Source organism: Mycteria americana, chromosome 6 (genome assembly GCF_035582795.1).
Source record: "Mycteria americana isolate JAX WOST 10 ecotype Jacksonville Zoo and Gardens chromosome 6, USCA_MyAme_1.0, whole genome shotgun sequence".
Classification (NCBI taxonomy): domain Eukaryota; kingdom Metazoa; phylum Chordata; class Aves; order Ciconiiformes; family Ciconiidae; genus Mycteria; species Mycteria americana.
Window position 1 is genome coordinate 14,200,310 of NC_134370.1, and position 12,242 is coordinate 14,212,551.

The following is a 12,242-nucleotide window of genomic DNA, read 5'->3' on the forward strand; positions in this document are numbered from 1 at the left end:
GGAAATAGGAAACCAAGTTAAGAGAGAAGAAGAGGGAGAACTTCCTTGTAATACAAAGACATCCACATCCACAGCATTTGGTTTAGTAGTTCTGGCAGGAATTCATTAGCAGAGGTACTGCAACAGCACTTAAAGATTGCAACCACATCTGGGACTCTATCATTTTGGATGTGGTACAGAGATTGTCACTGTTTTCGTGCTAAGCACACAATACAAAGGGTAGGAAGAGAAATTAATAATTTGCAGCCACCAAACCAGGACTGTCTTAACAGAGCTGGAGGGCAAATGCAGCTTTATATTGCATGCACAGTGGGAGCAGCAGGTATCAGACGCAGTGCACACTACTTGAGGGCCTAGTTGCATGCACCCATGCTTAAAGATCTTCATATTAGCATGGCACATGAACCAGCATGTCAGGGTAGAATAAGCATCGCTCATCACAGTCTTCATCTTACCCTGCTTTCCACTAGCCCATGTGTCTGATACGAGACCATGCAGAACAAGAGTTAAACTCTTCCATCAGACCAGAAAGAGATACGAATTCCCAGCCATCCAAACACAAAACCCCACTCTTTAATATTATGCTCTTGCAGACCGGTTTCTGAGCCAACTTCAATACTGTCAGGAAGGCTTGTGGTGGGAGGATCATACTTTGCAGGTTGACGCCTTTGATTGTGACCCCTGGAGCACAATTAAGCAAACTAAGCAGGATACAGTGTAAAGGCAGGGGATGTGAGGAGCTTTGCACCTCCATGGCAGGTCTACATCTGCAGCTCCCAGTGCCTCTGGTAGCAGGGGAGGCAGATTTTAGCAGCAGCAGGGTGGGGATGCTGGGCAAAGTGGTTTTCCACCATAGCAACTATTTCTATAACAGCATTTTCAGAAACTGTGTATCTTGGGAGGATGTTATACCTCTCTAGTAAGAAGGTAAAGGGAATATAATAGGAACCAAATAAGCCTACTCACATGTTCAAAGGCAGAGAATTACATCCTATAGCTCTGATACAAAACAGCAACTCAACGCCTGCAGCTGCTTTCCAGTTCTCTGCTATAAGCGTGCTCTGCTGTGGCTTGCAGTCAGGCATCAGCAAAGGCTGGAGAGATGGTGGATCTATAAAGAAAGCAGAGATGCTAGGACCAGGACTTATGTCATTTCCCCTCCCTTTCCTGAGGTCAAGGACCAGCATTATAGTCTACTGAGAATTCCGAAGGGGGGGAAATTAATAATTAATTTATGTAATTAATAATAATTTGAATTAATTTTACTATTAGATTTATTGATAATTGCTTGCCCTACAGTTTAAAACTGGTTGTGGATCAAGTCAAGGGTAAATGCATACAATTGCCTCTGCACCAGCCTGCCTACTGCAGCCAGAGACATCCTCCAGCTCTGAAGCTCCCTGTGCTACAGGCATGTCCCAGTCAGAGCTGCCACAAAACCGCAGCCTGCCAGCCACAGCTGCAACAGTGACAGAAGGCAGGGCACTCTACAAGGACCATTTTCCTTGCCCTGTCTCAGAGACTGCTCAGATTTCAGGCTCTACCATGGCTTTCCATCTTCCAGAGCAGGCTCCCCTAGCTGCTGCTCAGGGCTCTGCTCTTCAGGCTTCTTGGTAACTCATAGTATGCTATTTGGAGAAGCTAGATTGCCACATTTTCTCCTTTTTATGTGAAATTTTGGTAAAAAATAGAGCTGGTTTGGGAAAAATATATTTTCAAAATTTAAAATAAAATGCATATTTTCACTTAAAAATTGTAACCATTGGCAGTTTGCTTTTCCCATAAAGATTCAAAACTAAGTTATGCATGTTTAAAAATGGCAAAAATTTTACAACAAGTTTTTCTAATCGCTTCCATTTTTTTCCACTTCTTGCAGTCTCTTCCTATTTATGCAGAGAATAGGAAAAGCATGGAAGTTGCTGACTCCTCCCACCCCTCTCAGAAGGTTTAAAAAAATATTTTTCAGAAGATGATGAGAACTTACTTAAAAACTTTTATGAAAAACAGCATTTTATTTATGTTTTTTAGAAGCAACTAAAAATTTCACAAGCAAATTTAAAGAAAACCACTATTCAGCAAAAAGTTTTCCATCAGAGAATTTTGACTAGCAGCCACTGAAGTCTGACAGTTAGGATGCTGTGTGGACATGAACTTAAGTTAACTCAGAAGCACTTGAGTTCTTCCCCCAGACATGTCTTTACTGCTGTGCTGTATGTATCTTGAAGCTCAAGAAGTTTGGTGTTGAGGCAATTTGACAAAACACATGCATATCTTAAAAAGCTTTTTGAATCTACAAGGCGTAGTAGGGGCTATGTATTATTACACTGCAACGTCAATCTTCTTCAGCAATTGTCAGGATAACTTTTTTTGCTCTTTTTTTTGCATTCTGAAAAACAACTCATTGCCTTGTTACTGGCTTCCTTGCAATAAAGGCCTTGTCTTTAGGAACAAGTGATACACAGTGAGGTGCTGGCAGACAATGGTGGGAAGATTATATTTAATTTAACTGCTTGAGTCCTGAGATGGATTTTCATGTCTGTGTGGAGCAAGATTTATGACTAAGATACCTTGTGATTGGAGATAACATGCAAAAATACAGCCAGATCTCCTGGGTAATTTCCAGCAACCAGAGTGGCTATGCGCAGAGGTCATCTGCTTTCCAAATCTTGCATTTACATATTTCACATTCCACACTGTCTCACGTTAGGCAGCGATGTGTTTTCTTCCATGCTGAGGTCAGGCATCTTCATCATTCCTTCTCAATCTCTCAGTCTTTACTTTCACCTCACACTTCCAGTAGCCTTCTCTCTTTTTACCTTATGCTGCCTTCTCTTTCAAACAGCCGAGACATGCACACATCCCTTGTCTCCTAAGGACTAGGGTTTGTATCCCAGGAAACACACAAGCACTAACCCCTACTTAAATTCACAGGAGTGTGGCACCTGCTTACGTTGACGACTAAAGCCTCACTCCATCTTTGAAGCCTGCATTGCTAAGCACACATTGTATACCCAGAGTCTGTATGCCTTTTGCCTCTGAATAGGCCTGTTTAGACCAGACTTTAAACTCTTGCAGCCATAGAACCTAAGTGCATTGGAAATCATAGTGTATGCGCTTACAGTGCCCCACAGTCACCTAATGTGTCGAGGCACATGTGGATGGCAGGATGTAGTCAGTCAGTTGTAGTCTGGTAGTGGCTGGTCTATATGCAAAGCCATTTCTATTCTGGACAGATCAAGAGTTCTCCCACTAGTGTTTGTTGGATGCTTCCATCTCCCTTGTGTGAGTTTTGCTATAAGATAACAGTAGCCATTGTGATGAAAAAAAGCCCTACTCAGTTTTGCCAGCACAAGGCACAGATACAGAAGAATGACAAATTTGCTGCCGCCTATGGCTTCACTGAAAGACTCTGGTGGGCAACATACAGTAAGCAAACCACCATGACACACAAAGATGACAGTAAATATCAGTTTTCACCAGTAAACCTCAAAGCATGTTTTGAAGGAAAACATTTTTCAGCATTGTTAGCTCAATTTTGCAGAAGGGAAGGGGGAGTGAGACACTTTACACAAGGTCACCCATCAGGCTGGTGAGAAACCTGGGCAAAAAGTCCAAATGGCTCAGATCTTCCCAGTCTCTATCCAGTGATCAAGGTGCTAGGTTGCAACCTTTCCCATACACAGGAAGGCAGTGAAGGTAGATTTGATCCACTGTGAAATTCTGCACAGCATATTACTGTAGACAAGTCCAAGGATCCCTCCTGGCCTTTTCTTTTAGTTTACCCTCAATATGGTAGTATTCATCAGGAAGTACCAGAATTGCAAAGGCTGCAAGTAGAGATATGCCAGAGGGCATAACCTAGAGCAAAATGGGACAGAAGTGAGCTAGAGAAAACTTCTGTCTTTGAGGTTCTCCCAGAAAGAGAAGAAGAGCCATGTAATTTGAAGGATCAGAGAACAGATGCAATGAAACGTTTCCTTAATGGCAATCATGTAGTGGAGAGGCTGAGATAAATCCTGTCAATAGGGGCATAGTGGAGAGATGGACTGTCCTCAAGAACAGCTGTGCTAAGTATGGAGTGCAGGAACATATGGTAGGACTCCACGAAAACCAGAGCTCTTCCTTAGTATGAGCAATCATTTCTTGTCCCACTAATGGGGCTACTGGTCATCAATGTTGTTGTTGTCCTGGATCATCCTTCATTTTGAGGAACCTCATGCTTCTCAGATGGACTTGAATTGCAGCTCTGGGACAGCAAAAAAAAAAAACCAAAGAAACCACACACACTATAAGTCTTCTCCTGAAAGCAAATGGCACCCTGAATGGAGCAAGAGAGTAGCTGAAAGAGGCTTTCTTCTCTGCTGAACATCCTTTCTTCCATCAATGCCAAGCCAACAGTATGGCTTTCACCTACATGAGCTGCTAGTGAAGTGTGAAGCCCCAACTTCCTGGTCAGTGCCAATTTCCCATCTGGCATTTATCACACGTGCTATGATCAATGTATCCAGATGGGAACTCTTCCACAGGCCAGCCACTCTTAGTGACTGACAAACACATACATAAACTAGGAGGATGAGTAGTGTACAGCTTACAGCAGCCAGATTAGTGACATTGCAGCTCCCAACTTTTCTTCAGTTGTAGGTGCCTACAACTGGTTCTGTTGGGTTAAGCTGATAGGCATTTACAAAATTACAGCTATTCAATTTCTGAATCTTTCTACTTGCCAAGGGGAGGGAAGGAGTCAAGAGTCTGACATGGCGGCTATGGAAGCCAGTTATCATATGTAGATTTATTGAACATCGGTTACTCTGTTGCTGCTCCCTGTCTACATGCTTTTACCTTGTGGTAAGTATGAGGTAGTTTATCCCACAGTGAAAGTGGAGTTGATGTTCTATAAATCTATGTCTTATCTGACCTCAGTGTGACTTGCTTACACTGAGGGAAGGGGAAGGGGAAAGAGGGAGGGAACTACCAGCACTGCAGCCAATCATTTCTAGTCTTTCTCTTTTTAAATCAAAATCAAATAATATCCTGTGCTAGCTCAGGGTCCACAGAAGCATCTTTATCAACCAGGATAGTACGCAGTGAGACTATGTGCATTGTCATAATTTGCAACCCAAGGACAGCATTTCAGCAGCTGTGAAAAATTTTGAGGTGAAACTGTCCAACTAGAAAAATGAAATTATATACACTGCGGCCACAACTCCCCATCTTAAGCTGCTAGAATTCCCTGTATCGATCTACATAATGTAACATCTCATCTCTGTCCCATGCTTGCTTGAGCAATGAGACAGTTGTCATTGCATGTGGACTGTGTAAGGCACTGTACAGACATCAAGCGATAAGGTACCCTTACAATCTAAAACCAAAGATAACAAATAAACATGGACAGGTTACAGAGAAAATAGCCTAAACATGACAGTAGTGGGGAATAACTGATGACATGACTATTTCACATCAGCTTTCCTCACAAATATGCCTTTGTTTAAATAATCGGGCTGGTCAGCAATAAAGATTACAAATGGAAATAATGCTGTGTGTCTGCCTACCTTTTCAGTTCATAGGGAATTCTAGTCTGCTACAGCTTTTCCCCATGGGGATGATTTCTTACTCTGTATCTATACTCTTTTGCTGTGGAATGCCCCAGTCTGAGCCCTCTTAATTTGGCAACTATGACTTCATCATCCAACATGATCAAGTCAAAAAGACTTTCCAAACAAAATAAGCATGGGCCCAATATTTGTTTGCAGGTTTGGACCAGCCCTGGAACATGGATAGAGTGAATATATCCATCTCTGTTATACCCGTGAGTGTAAATCAGCACAACTCCCTTTACTTCAGCAAACCTCTCCCAGTTTATGCCAGCTGAGGATCCAGGTCACAGTCTGCTACCATGGCAGCAGCAGCAACCAAACAGAATTCTTGCATGCAGAAAAGAATGAACTGGTGTTCCTCTTTGGCTGGTCCCGCTCTCTCAGTTTAATGCATGGATTGATGGGACACGAGGACAAGGACTTTCACATTTCACTTTCAGAGAAAAACACAACAGGAAAAACTTCCCAAAACAACCAGGCTGGCAGTGGAAGCTTACCAGACATCAATGTTTTAAGGCAATTCTGCTGCACTGCTGCTGGGACGCCTGCAGGGAAGCTCAATACGTTTTGCTGTATGCTCATCCTGTTGGACAGCTCATGTCTCTCCTCAAATATTTATCTCCGTCTCTACCTCTTTTAGCACACAGAAGGATTCTCTGGTTGTACTGAATTTGGCATTTTGTATGAAATGGTCTCCCTTGTCACTGGATCTCACATAAGTCTGAGGCTTTATCCTTCTCCCACAAGTAGGCTAAAGAGAATGAGCAAAGTTACCAGGGCCAGAGAGCTCAGGAACTTGACTCTATAGCAGATTTGGTAACTACTTCTTAAACTGCAGGTGAAAGGATTACCTGGATCATGTAACCCCAGAAAGGAGAGAAAGGCCCATAGGGAAGGGTTCTAGATACAGCTGGATGAGCAGGTACTTCAGGAAGGACACAAGAAGCAACGGTGAGTCCCAGGATCGGCTAGGACAGAAACACAAAACAAGAATTGTCCAAAATCAAACTGGATTAGCTTTGGCAAAATAAATGGAAACCAAGGACTTCACAGAGAGAGTTTTTTCTTGTTTGAAAGGAAAGCAAGAAAGGAAGAAATGGGTCCACAACAAACATGAGGTAAATATTTACAGTGATGGAGATAGGACCTCAAAACAGATAAGTAGTCTGCCTCAGTTTTTCTTAAAGATGATAATAATGAAAATAGGGTCAAAACAGTGTTTGGAAATACACACACCGGAGAGGAAATTACTAGTTCCATGGAAAAGAAGTAAAACTCCACCTGTTCTGCTTGTGCCAGTCAGAGAGAGATCAGGCAATCCACAAGTGAATCCACAGACCTGGCTTCAAGAACTTTTAATTGGTTTTTTGATTATCTAACTGCTAGAAAGAGATTTAAAAAATCGTATCTAGGTAGCTACAGGACAATTATTTTGGCCTCACCCATATGCAGGATTTTACAATCTTTTCTGAAGAAAAAAAAAAAATACAAGACAGAGATAAATTGAAGGCAGACTTTCCCAAAGCTAGATCTAGAATATTACAATAATTGTGTTTGATAAGGTAACCTCTTCATCTGCGAAGGAACTGGAGTAAATCTCATCTACCTGGACTCCAAGTAAAGCAGCTGCTATGGTGCTAAATTGGAAGTTGTTAGTCAAGATGGAAAAAAAGGAGGTTAGGTCAGGAATTGCAAGAACTGCTGACAGGGAAAACAGCAATAGGGAGTACTGAGCAGGGAAATATGAAGATGGAGGGAATTTACCAGTAGATTCCCAGAAGGACCAGTCTTGCTCTTTGTTTTCACTTATGAAATTACACTTTAAAAGTAACAGAAATTGGCCAATGGCAGGAATGGAGAAATCATCATGAGTACACTGGAGGATCACAGTCAAGGCAAGCAGTTAAAGACTAAGAATTGTGGCTTTAAGCCAGGAGCTAATCAAACGAAAAGACAGAGCATGTTGTATTAGTTGCTCAGCAGATGACACCAACAAAACACAAGAATAGGAAAAAACCATCATTGTAACACATGAGGTCCCTTCTTTCCAGTAAGAGAGAAAGCTGTTAGACCATTACAAGAATTCTCTCCTAGGATAAAGCACACAGTTCCTGTCACCTATACTCGCAAATAGCTACTAAGATCAGAAGTGGTACGAAATACAGCTAACAGTATGATCAGGAAGAGAAAAATCTAACCCACAAAGTGAACCTAGTTTAGAAAACCAAAAGGGAAAAGGCATATGATTGTTCTCTGCACAAATCTTAGGTGATTAACACTAAGGGAAGAACTAACATGCACTGACAATTTAAGCTGGGGAATAAAGAAAAATTTCTAACCACGAATTCTGGACTATGGAACAACTTTTTGGTAGCTGTGATCCCTAGCTTGTTTTAAAGTGAGTTTAATCAGTTAGTGAAACAGTTAATGCCTTTGACAGCACAGACCTGGACTTCTTGACACAGAAGATTCATTCCATGCCTTTGCTTTCATGTTTCTGGACTCCTAAACACTAACTAAATCCATGTTTCTACCTGCTGGCTTGAAACATTTGTTCAATAACAATATTCTTCAAACATTTATCATTGTCATCTGTTCATTAAGCACTGAATATGGGATTACAGCTCTACCAAAGAAAGAACATACTTAGGCACTTCCCATCTAAACAGAATGCTCTTTCATTCTTTTATATGTTTCCTTCTCCCAAAAGGAAACTCAAAACACTTAAATGCCACGCACTGCTTTACTGTAAAAAAAAAAATGATTTACCAATTATAGCATGCAGCTCCTCTAGGGTGAAATGTGTCAGCTGTTTTAACAGCACACAATAGACATGCATAACAGATAAGAGCATACCCTACTAAACATGCAAAGGAGAATTTCTGGTAGACAGGCTGGGACTACACTAAACTTGGACTCTGGCCAGGACTTCATGTCTAACACCAACAAATGGTCCCATAATGTCTCTGAAGCACCAGGGAACTTTGTTTTAGGCTACATTCAAATGAGGCTCTCTAGTGTCCCAGGCAGCAGGATGGCACATAAATGGTCTTTAAAAAAATCTGATAAATGAGCATTAGGATCTAGGACCACTGTGAGGCAGGATAAGGATATTTTTCCCGGTTTACAGATAAACCAAGGCTCACTGTGTCTAAGTGGCTTCCCAACAGTAGCAAAGGAAGTCTGTGATGGATTGAACCCCAGTTTATACGCTAGTTGTTCTTCTTTTAGCTGTTCACAAAGCTGCCCATTGCTGTGAAGAATAAATATGAGGTTTATCCATGGGAGCGAAAACCTCCCACACTTATAAAGTGTCTCTACACAAAAACCCAGACTAAATACTTGGGTTTCAACAACATCTATTTCACCATCTCTAGTATCTGAAGCACTCAAGTAGCCTGTCCTTTCAAAAAAAAAAAAAAAAAAAGCTGCCTCCATGCATTATTTTCCATGTGAGCCTTGAGACTCATTTGTTTATGTACCATCTAAACACAATAGATTTACTTTTAGTCCAAACTATGCCACCACAAATAGTGAATGTATTTTGTCCTCCAGAATAGCTAAAATAAAATTTTGCATTTCCGTGGCTTTACCCATCCAAAGAGCTCCAAATGCTTCACAAACACTATGCATCAGGGGGTACATCAATCAGACCTACTCCGTGACAGCAATGTATATAGACTGTGACTGAAATCTCCTCATGGTCCTATGAGGGGAGCACTATTTTCAACCTCATTTTAGAGCTGGCGTAAGAGAGATCCAAGAAATTTACTGCAGAACAGGGAGCTGAACTTAGATTACTCAAGTCATATGCAAAACCTCTAACTACTGGACCAGACTTCCCTTCACTGTAAAATAAAAGAATAGAATAGATCACAACACGCTCAGGTGACAGTCTTATACTTACTTCTCTAAATTGCATGTTTCTTTAACTAAAAGCTTCAGATTATTGGAAACATCGATGTTCCCCAATGCCCTTTCATAGCCCAACTCCTCCTCTCCCCTCTACTCCACTTCCAATCCCACTGCATTTGAAAATGTCATCGTTCACTTGGTGACACATCCCAGCCATGTGGGGTGGCAGCTGAGTCATCTCCCTGCTGTGAACGAGGTGTGATGGTGACAAGCACCTTACAACTGCACAATCCTTTTTTGGGCACATTGTGTTGGAGGCTGCTCACCCAGTTCTATACAAAGGGATGGGTGGGAGGAACAAATCGGGGTGGAAGAATTCCACACACTTAAAGGAGAATGGAGGGATTGGAGGTGGCCCTAGCAATCAAATGACATCTTCAAGCACAGTCAAAAACTAAAGGGCACCTAGAAAACCAGGCATAAAGACTAAAAAAACAGGAATGAGTCAGAGACTCATTTGGGTTGACATTCTGCTGATGTCTACTGTAGGCACTGAATTAAGGCGCTCTACATCATCTCTTGAAGCATCTATGTCTCTCCACAGACTCTGTGGAGAAACTGGGATGTAGCATCACATCTTTGGCACTGATGCTGGCTTAAAACGTTCCCCTCTTTCCCCCAACAATTCTACCTCTTCCAGTTCTCGAGGAGGTTCACCTTCTCATGAGGTACACTAATAAGGCTGTTCACGGGGCTCTCCTGGAAACTGAACAAGTAAATTATTCTAGTTAAAAATGTTCCTTTTGTGAGGGAAAAAGGGGTAGAAATCCCTCCAGCCAGCTTCACTGTTCAAGACAACAGACCAGTACCTCAGATCCAAGTTTTGCAGATTGCCTACAATTCCCAAACAAGTTTCTGTTTGACTATGCCCTCATACCCATATCAGATAATGTTTTACAAGGCAGAAGATCATACAGCATCGAGGATAATTACTACTGCCTAAAGAGCAATGGAGAAGCATTGAAGAATCAGACTGTTCAGTCTAAGCTGGACTTTGATGGGTAGGTGGGAAAAAAGATCTTCCAAACAGGTGACAACAGGTTATCCCCCAAGTACCCTACTTACATGTGACGTGCACGATTTTGCCTTGAGTCCTTGAAGCCCTAAGCCCCATGAGCTGTTGTGTATGAGGGAACCTGAACCTGTGGTGCAAGCTCTGGTGCTGAACATCCGTCACCAGAACCCATCTCCTCCATTGCTGCCCCTCATGACGTTCCAGTCCACCTGGAATAAGGAAACCTTGCAACGTGTCTCTACTCATTAGCTCATTCTTCTTAAGAGCCTGTCAATTACCTCGTCAATCCATCAGCAGAAAAGCATGGTGAGGGAGCATTAAATCTACACACCAGTAAACCTGGAACTGCAAGAGCGGTTTCAAGACATGTAGCCAAAAGCAGACTTGATTTCATCTCCTCAGGAATGAGCGCTTCTGCCCAAGAGTGTGGCACTTAGATCTTCCCGATGTTATTATACTCTGCCACCTTCTTTGTTCAGGTGTGCTCTGCATTTACATTGCACCCACACACCATGGGGAAAAACGTTAAATACATTGTCCCTTGCCTATACTTTCCAGAAGGCTCTTTTAATAAAGGGCTTCCATTGCTATTATGTCTCCATTTGCTGCAGGCCAAAGACAGAGGCTGGTGAATCTTGCCTTGAGAAGCAGAATTATATTTTCTGCTCAGTCTGTGCTTTGAGACCAAACACATGGGGCAGTTAACGTAGCTATGCACTGGAGGAAACTCACTTGATGAAGAGGCACATCATAACGAGATTTAACGTGTACCCACATCGCACCTGTAGCTTTGCTGTAAATGTGTTCTGTTTGTGCTACACAGGCAGCAGGTAATAACAGTACACATTGACATGATTTCATGCTTCTCTGAAAACCACTTGTCAGCTGCCCAAAGACTTGTCACTGGGTTCAAGGACCTTCCTCTATCCCACAGTTGCACCTCTCAATTGGTTATGAGGTCTTCTTTATCAGTAGGAAAATGTGGAGCCACCTGTTCCACCAAAAAACAGAAAACTAACATGTCTAGATCCTTTTCTCTCAAAGACAGATATGCTTATGAAGGTTGGCCTGAGCAGGATGGCGGATCAGCTATGTACATCTAGTTTGTAATCTCCTAATCGCTGCTTTATAATGCTCAGAAGTCTGGCAGTTGTGTCTCCTAGATTTGAAATAATGGTTTTAAGCAAAATATTGTTCGGACAGTGTGGTACCTGGTTAACCAAAGAAACAAACCTAGAACTTAACACTGAATGGTAACCTTCTTGTACCTGCTTTCTCTGAATTAGGAAGTATGTAAGAATGATATTTCCAGATGGCCTAATGATGTCCCAGAAATAATATTTCCTTAAAACTTCTGGAAAAACTTTCTCTTCAGCCTACCCCATGGAAGATATATTTCCTCCCACCAATTGGTCCACCAGGTTACTGGACTTTTTAGCAGCCCAAGTTATGACTATCTAAAAAGAAACAGAGTAACTACAAGCAATGCTAGAGCATCACTGAGGACTAAGGACAGGAGGCTTCGTCTGTCAGTGTTCTGTTAGTGTTCACTACTAAATTACAGGCCCATTTACTGTGTCATGATGACCTGAAGACTCTTATCAGATGAAACTAAATGTCAGTTATTCTCCTTTTCTATGCTCTACTACAAGTCAGCTCAGAATCAATTTCAAATGCTTTTAAAGTAAACCCTGTACAGGAATCATTTATTGTCACTT